The sequence below is a fragment of the Pristiophorus japonicus genome, chromosome 9 (assembly GCF_044704955.1).
Source record: "Pristiophorus japonicus isolate sPriJap1 chromosome 9, sPriJap1.hap1, whole genome shotgun sequence".
NCBI lineage: Eukaryota > Metazoa > Chordata > Chondrichthyes > Pristiophoridae > Pristiophorus > Pristiophorus japonicus.
In genome coordinates, this window is record NC_091985.1 from 120,750,979 (window position 1) to 120,764,950 (window position 13,972).

General features: G+C 46.6%; 1 long non-coding RNA gene across 2 annotated transcripts in view; it reads left to right on the plus strand.

The window, feature by feature from the left end:
- The window catches only part of LOC139273203 (uncharacterized), a 48,613-nt gene extending 34,982 nt beyond the window's left edge, over positions 1–13,631 (plus strand). The window contains exons 3-4 of one of the 2 annotated variants that reach the window (XR_011595035.1): positions 4,263–4,412; positions 13,290–13,631. This is a non-coding gene — a long non-coding RNA (uncharacterized lncRNA). Of the gene's footprint in view, positions 1–4,262; positions 4,510–13,289 lie in introns of those variants that run through there. The other variant, XR_011595034.1, reaches the window with a different exon arrangement.
- The last annotated feature ends 341 nt before the right edge of the window (positions 13,632–13,972 follow it).

The window sequence follows — 13,972 nt, forward strand, 5'->3', positions numbered from 1 at the left end:
AAAGGGTAATGATTGATGGATGTTCTTGTGACTGGAAGGATGCTTCCAGTGGGGTTCTGCAGAGCTCAGTACTAGGACCCTTGCCTTTCGTGGTATATATCAATGATTCAGATTTGAATATAGGAAGTATGATTAAGAAGTTTGCAGACGACATTAAAATTGGCTGTGCGGTTAATAATGAAGAGGAAAGTCATGGGCTGCAGGAGGATATCAATATACTGGTCAGGTGGGCAGAGCAGTGGCAAATGGAATTTAATTCAGAGAAGTGTGAGGTGATGCACTTTGGGAGGGCTAATAAGGAAAGGGTATACACATTAAGCGGTAGGCCACTTAATAGTGTAGATGAACACAGGGATCTTGGAGTGCTTGTCCACAGATACGAATGGCCTACTCCTGCATCTATTTTCTATGTTTCTATGTTTCTATCCCTGAAAGTAGCAGGCCAGGTGGATAAGGTGGTTAAGAATGCATACGGAATGCTTGCCATTATTGGCCGAGGCATAGAATATAAGAGCAGGGAGGTTATGCTTAACTTGTATAATACTTTGGTAAGACCACAGCTGGAGTACTGCGTGCAGTTCTGGTCGCCGTATTATAGGAAGGTCGTGATTGTACTAGAGAGGATGTACAGGAGATTTACTAGGATGCTGCCTGGAATGGAAAATCTTAGTTATGAGGACAGATTGGATAGCCTGGGTTTGTTCTCATTGGAACAGAGGAGGTTGAGAGGAGACCTCATTGAGGTGTAAAAAATATTGAGGGGCCTGGACATAGTGGGTAGTAAGGGTCTATTTCCATTGGTGGAGAGGTCTATTATGAGGGGGCATAGTTTTAAGGTGGTTGGTGGAAGGGTTAGAGGGGATTTGAGGGGGGGCTTCTTTACGCAGATGGTTGTGAGGATCTGGAACTCGCTGCCTGGAAAAGTGGTGGATGCAGAAACCCTCACCACTTTTAAGAGATGGTTAAATGGGCACTTAAAGTGCAATAAGCTGCAGGGTTACGGACCTAGAGCTGGATGACCTTTTGTTGGACGGTGCAGATATAATGGTAAGTACTGCAGGGAATAGAATACGGCCAGGGTGATCTCCTGGACTAGTTTCGATCGCCTGGATGGGTCAGAGAGGAATTTTCCCAGATTTTTTCTCCCTAAATTGGCCTGGGTTTTTATCTGGTTTTTGCCTCTCTCAGTAGATCACATGGCTCTGGTTGGGGTGGAGCGCAGAATGTTTTAGTATAATGCGTGTCGCAGTTGTGGTGAGGCAGATTGGTTGGGCTGGGTGCTCTTTGCCTTTGCGTCATTGTTCATAGGTTTATATGTAACCTTTAGGGCTGCTGACCAAGGGCCATGTGGCTCTTTGTTGGCTGGCGCGGACACGATGGGCTGGAATGGCCTCCTTCAGTGCTGTAAATTTCTATGTTTCTATGTTTCCTCAGCCACAGGGAGAAGATGGTTGAGGAGGATTCTAGCAATGACTTTCCCAGTAGCCGTCAGCAGGAAGATTCCTCTGTAGTTGCCACAGTTGGATTTGTCCCCCTTTTTTAAGATGGGAACGATTACTGCATCTTAGATCTTCCAGCATGCTCTCCTCCTTCCAGATAAGAGAGATGAGGTCATGCATTTGAGCCAATAGTGCCTCTCCGCCGTACGTTAGTGCCTTATCGGGGATTCCATCCGCTCCCAATGCCTTGTTCTTCTTGAGCTGATGGATAGCCTTTTTTACCTCATGCAGGGCTGAGGTTTTGCTGAGATGGTGGCGGGTAGCATGCTCCGGGATGGAGTCGAGAACATTGAGGAGATCTTTGAAGTGCTCCTTCCAGCGGGTCGTGACTGCCTCGGTGTCCTTGATGAGTGTCTCCCTGTTCTTGACCAGCAGTGGGATGGGGCCTTGGGTGCTTGGGCCATAGGTGGACACGACTGCGATGAAGAATCCTCGCACATCATGGTTGTTGGCATGCTGCTGAATCTCCTGTGCTTTCTCCACCCAACATCTACTTTAGGTCGCCTGTCGAGCTGCTTTGCTGCTCCTGAGTTGGGTTGTTGCTTTAAGTTCAGAAATGTCCTGTGCTTGCGGTTTATTAGATCCTGGATCTCCTGGTCATTCTCATCAAACCAGTCCTGGTGTTTCCTGGTTGAGTGACCGAGTGTCTCTTCGCAAGCACTGATTATGGTGGCTTGGAGGGCAGACCAGGCGCTGTGGGCCCTCTGCGTCTCGGGGTCATCGAGGGTCACCAGGTTGGCAGTGAGCAAGATGGCGGATGGGATAGCAGCTCCCCAGGGAGCTCTCCCTGAATAAACCTTACTCTGACCATCTGCTACCATCCTTCACCTCTCTCTCCTTCAACCTCCCCCCTTCCCCACACTCCCACCCACAGTTTAAGCCCCCCGGCCCTAATTTCGACCCCTACAAAGTATTTTCCCACCCCTAAAAACCATACTGCAATGGCCCACTGTCCATCTCCCATTCCCAATCATGACTTACCTTCCAGATTGACCTCCCTGATGTCAAGTCCCTCCAACTGGCCACTCGCTTCTTGCTCCACACTGGCCTACTCAGCTGCTCCAACGTTTCCCCGGTGATCTCAATGGCGGTGAGCCTCTGACCCGCTCCAATCACAGGTTTGGGCCCTAACCTCACTCATGCACGAGCCTTCCCCCTCTTCAGACCTTCACTCTACTGGCGACGTTCAGGCCTTCCTTGCACACTGACAATACAGTTACCCTGACACTGACAATACAGTGTTACCCCAACACTGACAATACTGTTACCCTGACACTGACAATACTGTTACCCTGACACTGACAATACTGTTACCCCGACACTGACAATACTATTACCCCGACACTGACAATACAGTTACCCCGACACTGATAATACTGTTACCCTCAATACTGACAATACTGTTACCCTCAATACCGACAGTACTGTTACCCCGACACTGACAATACTGTTACCCCGACACTGACAATACAGTCACCACCAATACTGACAATACAGTTATCCCGACACTGACAATACTGTTACCCCGACACTGTGACAATACGTGTGGTGGGGCTCAGGACTACTCGGGTCTTGGGTCTCGGGTAAGTTGTATTTCTCCCCCGACATCATCATCATCATAGCCGGTCCCTCGAACGAGGATGACTTGCTTCCACATGAGTTCACAGATGTTTCAATGAAGGACCTGATATTCCAGTCCTGAACTCCAATTGAGGGTGTGGAAAATGCCTGTGCCTAGATTTTTTTAATATGTGGTGACCGTTGCACACCAACCACCACACGGGCTTGACAGAGCTAGGCCTTTATCCAGTGGAAAGGGTTAACCAGGACGACTGGAGACCTGCTCTGCTGCAGAGACCTAGTGTGCACACATATCACAATGCGGGCTGGCCTGTGCTGTCCCTGGGCCCTCGGCTCTTCTGTGCCCCGTACCCTCATTTGCCGCGCCTCCGCCATGATCTCTCACCGCTCCTCCGCCACAAATATTCGCATACCTCCGCCACGATCTCCCACTGCACCTCTGCACCAAACATTCGCTGGACCTCCGCTACGATCACCCACCGAATCTCAGCCACGACCTCTCATCGCTCCTCCGCCTTGATCACTCGCTGCACCCCCGCCTTGTACTTCCCGCTCTTCTGCTTTACCAGGACCCCACCGCTCCAGCTCTTATATACCCGACCTGTGGAGGTGTTTTCTCGCAGGTCGGGGTCCCCCGGAACAGTTAGATAATAGCAACTGTTGGAAGCTGCCCAGTGCGGCTAGAATGAGCTCAATTGGTTAAGTGACACTTCCCATTCCGGATTATATGATGACTGACGGTGACAATCAGGTATCCACAGTTGTGTTTAGTGTAGTTCACAGCAAGAAATGGAGAATGGTGTTTAATTTTGTTAAACTACTCGTGAGCAATAAACCAGGTGTCAGTTTATAGATGTGTTTACATGAAAAATATATTTTTAAATGAAGTTCAGAAAATACAACATAACACTTGCATCTTGTCTTTATTCTACTCAAAAGGACATCAATAGCAAGAGAAAAATATGTAACTATCACAAAAGCAACTAACACAGCAGTTTAATTAGAAAACAATGCAGGTTCTGAAGATATAGCAATGCGAAGGCGTCGGCTACAGACATTGTGCATAAATATTGCAGATTCTGAATCATTCATGTAGTCATGAAAAATACATTAAAATAATGACGTTTTAATGGGAGAATTAATTTTCGCATTGTAATTGTGCATTTTTTTGCTGTGTAACAGATCTGGATTCCAACATTTGAAGGAAGAAAGTCTCGCCAAAGAGAGATTTCATGTGATGGAGCTTCAATAACTGCGGGTATTGATGCTTCACAATCAATTTATTTCCAGCGCTCGAATGACACGTTTGTCATGGATTATGCCATTTGCATTGTAAGTTTGTGACCATGCATATTATGCAAATTCTATAATTTGCTTCATTATAATGGCAAATTGACTCAAGTATGGCTCTGGAACAGGGGAATTTTAAAGAACAGCCAATGATTATTTTTCGGTTAATCAGCCATTTCACTTTTATTTGACTACAGCTGCAGTCAATTAATTGTCAATTAATTGACTAATTGTATTTTCCTCTGATTTTTTTTTGTACGATCCTAGAACACAGTCTACCTTTACATTTGTTAATAATGTGCTACTGGTCTGAACAGCACTCGTTCTTTAGTTCACAGGGTATCCTGATTTTTCACACAGCTATTCAGGGTAATTTCTCTTGGCCAGCCTTCCATCTTGCAAGCTCCATAAAATTCAGCTCATCCAATACCCTGCTGCCCGTATACTAATCGCACAAAGTCCCATTCATACATCACCCATGTGCTTGCCGACTTACATTAGCTCCAGGTTAAGCAATGTCTCGATTTAAAAATTCTCACTCTTGTTTTCAAATCCCTGCATGGCCTCGCCACTCCCTATCCAGCCCTACAACCCTCCGAGGTCTCTGCGCTCCTCCAATTCTTGCCCATCCCCAATTTTCATCGCTCTACCATTGGCGGTTGCACCTTCAGCTGCCTAGGCCCTAAGCTCTGGAATTCACTCCCAAAACCTTTCTACCTCTCTACCTCTCTCTCAACCTTTATGACGCTCCTTAAAACCTACCTCTTTGACCAAACTATTGGTCATCTGTCCTAATATCTCCTTATGTGGTTTGGTGTCAGATTCTGTTTGCTAATCGCTCCTCTGAAGCGCCTTGGGACATTTTACTTTGTTAAACGCGTTATATAAATGCAAGTTATTGTTGTTGTAGTGCACGGCCCACCCAATATGCATAGATTCACTAGAATGTTACCAGGGATCCAAGAGTTAGATCGTGAGGAGAGACTACATAAACTAGGCATGTATTCCCTGAAATATAGAAGGCTAAGGAGTGATTTGATTGAAGTTTTAGGATTTTGAAAGGAATTGCTAGGGTAGATAGAGAGAAACTTCTTCTGCTAGTGGGGGAGTCTAGAACAAGGGAACACACCTTAAAATCAAAGTCAGGCCATTCACAGGAGGAGCTAGGAAACCCCTATTCATGCAAATGATAGTAAAAGTGTGGAACTCACTCCCACAAAAAGCAGTAGATGCCAGCTCAATTAATAACTTAAAATCTGAGAGTGATAGGTTTTAGCTAGCCAAGGGTATAAAGGGATATGGAGCCAAGGCGGTGGAAGGAGTTAGGATACAAATCAGACATCATCTCATTGAATAGCGGAGTAGGCTCGATGGACTGAATGGCCTACTCCTGTTCCTATGTTCCTATGGCAGTGCTGATCAGTCATTGCTTGGTACAGTGCCTGGACCAGTCGATGTGATGACTGGCACAGCATGAGTGTGTAGAGTACACCTCTAGTACCATCTGATATCTCTGGTGGGTCTTCTCTGCTCCTTCTTGTACTGATCCTACAGTTGCTAACGGTGGAATATACACCGATTTCTCAGCTTCATTGGCTATCAGTTCTTAAAAAAGAAAAAAACTACCATTATCATCATGATGCATCTCATAACGTCATCCAGAACTTCTAATAGAACATATAAATATTATTAATAGCACAGTACCAAAAATGTTATAAAACGTTACCTTTCTAGATATTCTCTGGGGTTAATTAGCTATGTCCGCTTTGCCCTCCTAATATTTCAGTGCATCGATCACATTGAAGGCAGCAATGTAATTCTACAGGACTTTCAATTTTTCTGTTCAGGATCAGTAACAGCTCTACACTGGGCCCAAAATCTGATGTATGAATATCCAACGGCAAAATGTAGCAGCTGTCTGAAGCACGACAACCTGGATAAGCTCCCACACCTATTTCATATGGTTAGGACTCGTGTAATGTGTCAAGACAGCAATTTAGTGGGCTCCCCTTTAACTACAATATAGTAACCAGGCTTACATGCCAAATAATCATCCCACATAGTTTGAGAGCTCAAGCATACCACCTGCTGAAAAAAACTGCAGCAATTTTAGTCCAGGTGCTCAGTGCATGCAAAGCACAGAACCACCAAAATGGCTGCCCCTTACTGATAAATTCTCACCCTTGTTTCCAAATCCCTCCATGGCCATGCCCCCTCCCAACCTCTGTAATCTCCTCCAGCCCAACAACCCTTCGAGTTATCTGTGCTTCTCCAATTCTGCTATCTTGTGGATCCTCGATTTTAATCGCTCCACTATTGACATCTATGCCTTTATCTGTCTAGGCCCTACGCTCTGGAATTCTCTCCCTAAACCTCTCTGCTTCTCTACCTCTCGCTCCTCTTCTAAGGTACACCTTAAAATCTACCTCTTTGACCAAGCTTTTGGTCACTTGTCCTAATATTTCCATGTGTGTCACTGCGCCAAATTTTGTTTGATAATCATCCCTGTGAAGCATCTTGGGACGTTTTACTATTTTAAAGGTTTTATATAAATACAAGTTGTTGTGCTTAATTGCCTCTGGCATCATGCATAAAGCCAATGTTAATTTCCAGGCTGAACCTGGCTACAAAGAAGCAATGGTGGATGTCCCAGAGTTCATCATTCTCTTACGCAAGGACTTAAAGAGAGGTGATAAATTAAAGTAATAAAGGCAAATCTCAGTTAATGGCAGAATTTCTTTTGGCCCAACCATAGTAAATCTCCTACTACCTACCCTGAGGAAAATCTTTCTCCAGGTGCTTAATCCTACTTCTTGAAAACAGGTCGGGCTAACAATTTGTTTGCTTAGTGCCACCCGTTAGGGCCCGAGATGGGCACTCACGGGCTGCTGAGCTCTTACCGACTCAGCGCCGTGTTGGCAGCGCCTCCCGCGACCTTCAGCTGAGGTTTACTGACAGCGCTAAGAGTTAGCACTGCGCACTTTAGCGCCACCCACTGGTGATGTCACTGAGTGTGCAACGTCCCCTCAGTGCCGCGGTCGTGAAATTGAATGCTTTCGCCTGCCGACTTCTGACAGCGAAAGCAGGCGTCCCGAAGAAGCAGGTGGGTGGTTAAAATGCAATTTATTTGTACTAATGTATCTCTCTTAAGTGTTCCACACTGTTGCTAATCTCCCTTGCATTATCTTTCAGCTTTCGAGTGGTCCAGCTGACCTCCCCTTTAGGCCCTAGGATGCCGGTTTCCTAGCGCCAGAACTTCAGCTGCGTCCCGCAATAGCGTCCCAAGAATCAGGATTAGCACCCAAAGAGGAGGTGTCACCGCCTCAAACCAGGCCATAACAACATGTGGTTGTGACAGGGACAACTGGTGATGGGGACAACAACAACAAAAACAACAACAACTTGTATTTATATAGAGCCGTTAATGTAGTATAACATCCCAGGGCGCTTCACAGCAGTGTTATAAGACAAAACAAATAAATTTGACACCGAGCCACATAAGAAGAAATTACGGCAGATGACCAAAAGCTTGGTCAAAGAGATAGGTTTTAAAGGAGGAAAGAGAGGTAGAGAGGCGGAGAGATTTAGGGAGGGAGTTCCAGAGCTTCAGGCCCAGGCAGCTGAAGGCACGGCCACCAATGGTTGAGCAGTTATAATCAGGGATGCTCATGAGTGCAGAATTTGCGGAGCGCAGACATCTAGGGGGGTTGTGAGGATGAAGGAGATTAGACAGATAGGGAGGGGCCATGGAGGGATTTGTAAACAAGGATGAGAATTTTGAAATCGAGACATTGCTTAACCGGAAGTCAATGTAGGTCAGCGTAGGGATAACTGGTGTTGGGGGCAACTGGTGAAGGGTTGAAACTATAGAATTCCTATTAGATTCCTGCCAAGAAATCTTGCAATGCCACATTGTGGCAGCGGAATCCAATGCAACTGACAAGAGTATATGAAAAAATATTAAAATCACCTAATAACCTATTACATGAGACTTGCAACTCATCTGTGTTCTGTTTAAATTGTCGTTACTCTTAAGAGAAAAACCTAACACATCAAAAATGACGCAAGTACTGATCATACAAACGACAGGACTGTAGCTAAAAGATTTCCATGCTTACTAGGTGCAGGAAGTGATAGGATTGGTAGGGGGCAGGGCATCTGGAGAACAGCAGTTCTTAAAGGGATGCTCACTTCAAATCAAGCTGTTTTATTCGGCTGTAGGAAATCTACCCAACCAGCAAAGGAATGTGTCTGCAATTGCTCAGTTTGATGGGAACAGTTTGGATGTTGTGTTGGAAGAGGTACATCAAAAAAATAGTAATAGAAAGGGTAGATAAGGGTAGTGTAGTAGACGTAATATATTTAGATTTTCAAAAAGCCTTTGATAAGGTACCACTTATTAGACTCATGACTAAGGTCACCGTGAGATGATGGGTGCATTTGGGGACTGTGCCGCAGGGCATGGCTGAACTTGGTGTGAGTGTGGTGGAGGCTGCCTCCAGCATGGGCCGCAACTTTCAACAGTCCGCTGAGACCATTGTTGCCTGTCTAGACTGGCAAATAGCCTTAACTAGCGACAGTCATGACATCACAGGCGGAAGCCACGCAAGGTCTTCCTGATGTTATACAGACACTGGTTGCTGGCATGCATTTCGTCCCAGTGTGTTGCCATGCAAGCTGTGCCTGCCGCTATGCTCTCTGTCTTCCCCACAGGTGGATGGGGACCTGATGGCACCGCCCTGGAGGAATGTCAATGTGCATTAGGAAACGGAAGGTGCTGTCCTTCCTCACGATGACAGCATTCTGGCTCCCGCCACTGCCAGTCCGCCTTTGTATCTGACACAGCCTGCACCCCAGCCACCCCACACTGCTGCCGCCCATCCTGAGGCAGTGCAGTCAGCAGCTGGGCCCTCCATGCCCACAGCTGATCCAGGGTGTCCTCTTAGGCCATCTATCCTGTGTTCCTCACATCAACCCTCAAGCAGCCTTGCTGCAGGCACTCAGGAACCATTGAAGAGGAGCAGTAGGCGAGGGAGGGGAATGAGGTGGAGGGGTGGGAAATGCCAACGGAAAACACACTGATTAAACATGTGTCCCATTTACATGGTGTCAATGTTATTCATCTGTTGTATAAGTTGAAGGGGCAGGTGCTCCATTTTGCTAAACGCTGTGCTCCCAGTCAGTAACCTCTTACGCTCCCATTAACGCCCTCTCTGGCCACTAACTGAGTCTATAGACAACTGAAAATCCAGCCCACAGTGTGGTAACTCAGTGTAGCAGCATTTCATTCAAATGGGATAACACTTTATTAAAGATGAATAGAAGGAAATGGGGAATACTCAATTCATATTTCAATAGTTTTACATATATCCAAATTGCATAGTTGTGGATTTAATTTACAGCGCATTGTCCCAATGCTTCTTAATAGTAATCCTTTTTCTTGGTTTTGGGAGGCTTCATAGGCCCTAACCTTTCTGGAACCAGCGAAGGTGGAAAGCCAGATTTCTGCCTGTGGTATTGGGGAGGGCATGGAATTTGGCAAGGAGCTCCTTTTTACCATAATACTGCCCCATTTACTGTGCCCCTTTAAATTCCAAGGTTACCATGGGTGGATATTCCACTTGCCCCCTCCCTGCATCAAGGAGGCAGTGTTTGGAGGAGCTTCCAGACTTTCCCAGAAATTCCACCTAGTATACCTCCTGATAAGTCCAGTGGAGCAGGCATCGCTTTAGTTATGGGCCTAGTGTAGATGCCAAAAACCTTTACTACAGTAAGGTAATCAATCCTGGGCAACATCAATTACCTTATTCTGAAGACACAATGGGGGAGAAATTCACATTATTTGCACCTCCCGTCAGTGCCAGAGGGGGGCGCTATTGGGGCGTAAACGGTTTCTCACCCGGGGGGGCGGGGCCGCTACCAACTCCCGCGAAATTCCATGGGAGTTAGCGGAATTACTAAATGGTAGCGCCCTGTTCCTGCCTGTAGTGCCCCGGGCCGCTGAGCTAGCGATGACAACGTCTCCCCAGAGCGAACATTCGATAAAACCCCATGAGGCTGTCGCAGGCGATATTTGTGCCAGCCTCGCGAGTCACAAACCGGGCTTCATTTCACTCAGCAGTGGAGTTTGGGCGGGGTGGGGGGGTGGGGGTGGCGGTGGCAAAATTAAAGGGGAGGTGCGGCGCCAACATTTAGTAAAATGGCCAATTTACCAGTCGCGACCTTGCCCTCCTGAAATCGTGGGGTCCATGCCGCGATGTTGCAGCCCTGGAGAGAGCCGCGTAGCGCTCGGGAATTCCCACGGTTTGTGCCCCAGTCCCGCCCCCGAGAGGAAGTTGAGCATGCGACATTGCGCTCCACTTTGTTTCGGGGGCGGTAACCCTGGGGCGGGCCTTCCACGCCTAGCGGTACAGGATTTTTCCCCCAATGGCTCCGCTAACAATGAAGCCTTATTTTCATGTCAGAAGGGTCTGGAGGTACATTGGGCAGTGCGGCTTTAGGTTGTTCCACCTCCTGGTAAACTGACGCACCCTTGCTGGCGGCAATGTGCCCATCTTAATTATGCAAATGACCTTGCCCATGGGATTTGGGATGGATCTACAGCTTGGGGGTGGTGGCTCCAGGGCATTTGCACCAGTGGAGTGGACCCCAGGATCTTCAGGACCATCTGGCACAGGCACGATGGGCCGAATGGTCTCCTTCTGTGCTGTATCATTCTATTTTACATCAGTAAAATATACATAGACCAATGGGAGGGCATCAAACTTTGAGTTATTTTATGAGCAGGGATTGCAATGATATTTCATGAACAGTAAAGCCCCCATGGAGTTTTGTTTACAATTGGCTCGGTGCCAGATTGATTCCTTAATGAGCCCATGAACACAAGGTCATAAATTACAGAAATAAATCCACAATTAACAGGTATATTGAAAACAAGGACCGCTGTGCCTTTTGCATAGTTTAAAGTCAACTGTGTTTGAAGGTTCTTGTATGATTTCATCTAAAGCATCTCACACTCTAGAAAGATTCCCCTGGGCATAATTACCATGGAAATTATAGTATGCAATATTATCAGCGCATTTATCATAAAAGCAATAAGCAAAATTAAACAGATAGGGTTGTTAGTCCTTTGACTCTTTAGCTTTAATACAAAGCTAAAGAAAATTGCACTTGTCAAAATAATCAGAGCAGAAAGAAGAGGCGACATGCATCTTGTTTTATGAATAATATATCATAAATATACTTTAGCATTTAATAGCATTATTAGATTTGTGTGGTTTCTTGACTTCTTCTTTGGACCTTCATGCTTTAGATTACTCTTCGAGGTGAGACTGAATTCCCTGTTGTCCCAGAGGGTGTTTCACTTGCCTGCTATCTCAGTAAAATCTACAGTGTGGCCAGAAATGAACAGAAACCCTGTTGGATGATCTCAGCGACTAATTCCATTCCACGCCATCGCAGGATCCTTGTTGTTTTCAGAATGCGGCAGAATAACTTTCGATTTTAACTGACAAAACAAATTTATAAGTAAGTGGGACAGGAGTGCAGCAGAGGTGACAGAGTAGCATTTGGGGCTGGGTATGGTAAACCCTAGCTCAGGTTGTGAGTTTCCAATGCCGCCTCTTTTGGCTTCTCTAACACCGAGCGACCTGACTGCTGGGATGAACTTGGTATCTACTCAGCAGTGAAAGTGGGGGCGAGCTGGTTGTCCAGCCCTGAGTCCTGGCAAGAGCCCCCCCGCCCTTCACAAAATCCTGGCAGCTTTATGCTTCTTATAAAGCTTTATCCCCTTATAAAAAAGGCTGACTGAAGCAACAACAGCAACAACTTGCATTTATATAGCGCCTTTAAAATAGTAAAACAGCCCAAGGTGCTTCACAGGCATGTAATCAGACAAAATTTGACACCGAGCCAAATAAGGAGATATTAGAACAGATGATCATAAGGTTGATCAAAGAGGTAGGATTTTAAGGAGCATCTTAAAGGAGGAGAGTGGGGTGGCAAGGTGGAGAAGTTTAAGGAGGGAATTCAACAGCTCAGGGCCTTTGCAGCTGAAGGCACGGCCGCCAATGGTGGAGCGATGGAAATCGGGCATGCTCAAGAGGTCAGAATTGGATATAGTCAAATGGCTGGCAGCAATGGTGGTGAAAAGGGCGTTTTGCTGGGACCATCTTTCCTCAGCTCCTTCTTCTGGCATGTGCCAAATTACCCCCATACTGGTTGGCGTACTCGCTATTGCCATTTAAATTGGATGAACTCCCACCCCCTGCCCCCAGACTCCTGAGACTCCTTGGTGGGGGGGCGGGGGGGTCGGTGGAGGTACATTTTAATGGGGTCTCTCATAACCTGGGAACATCCCAAAGCAATTTACAGCAAATTAAGTAATTTTGAAGTGTCATCACTGTTGTAATTAGGAAATATGGCAGCCAATTTTTAAATTTATTTATTCAGTCATGGGATGTGAGCATCATTGGCAAGGCCAGCATTTATTGTTCATCCCTCGTGAAGTGGCGGTAAACGCCTTCTTGACAACTGAGTGGCTTGCTAGACCATTTCTTAGAGCGCAGTTAAGAGTCAATCACATTTCTGTGGGTCTGGAGTCACATATAGGCCAGAATGGGTGAGGACGGCAGATTTTCTTCCCTGAAGGACATTAGTGAACCAGATGGGTTTTTACAACAATCCAATAGTTACATGGCCACCATTACTGATACTAGCTTTTTATTCTATATTTTTATTTATCAGAATTTAAATTCCCTAGCTGCCGTGGTGGGATTTGAACTCGCTTCTTCTGATCATTAGTCCAGGCCTCTGGATTAATAGCCCAGAAACATTATTGCTATGCTATTATTCCCTTCAATTTGCACACAGCAAGCTCCAATCAATAGGAATGTGATAATGACCAGATATCTGTTTTAGTAATGTTTGTTAAGGGATTGAGCGGCAGTTGGCGAGAGGTGGGAGCAGCGTCGGAGCGGCCTATAAAGGCCCAGCGGGAGCTCGAGGGTCAGCGGCAGTTGGCGAGAGGTGGGAGCAGTGTCGGAGAGGCCTATAAAAGGCCCAGCGGGAGCTCGAGTACCAGCGGCAGTTGGCAAGAGGCGGGAGCAGTGTTGGAGCGGCCTATAAAGGCCCAGCGGGAGCTCGAGTACCAGCGGCAGTTGGCGAGAGGCGGGAGCAGTGTCGGAGAGGCCTATAAAAGGCCCAGCGGGAGCTCGAGTACCAGCGGCAGTTGGCGAGAGGTGGGAGCAGCGTCGGAGCGGCCTATAAAGGCCCAGCAGGAGCTCGAGGGTCAGCGGCAGTTGGCGAGAGGTGGGAGCAGTGTCGGAGCGGCCTATAAAGGCGTACTTGTGCAGCTACAGCGGGAGAGAAAGCAAAATAGAAGTAGAAAGGAATCAAAAAGTGATGTCACAGCCAATGGGGTAAGTGATTGGCTGGTGATTGGTGAGTAGCTTTTCTTTTTGTATTTTATATCAGTAAGTGAACTGTAACATTGTTATTACCAATTTAAGGGTATCTAAGGGTTAAGGCATGGCAGGAGAGATCGGTCACGTGATATGCTCCTCCTGTGCCATGTGGGAACTCAGGGACACTTCCGGTGTCCC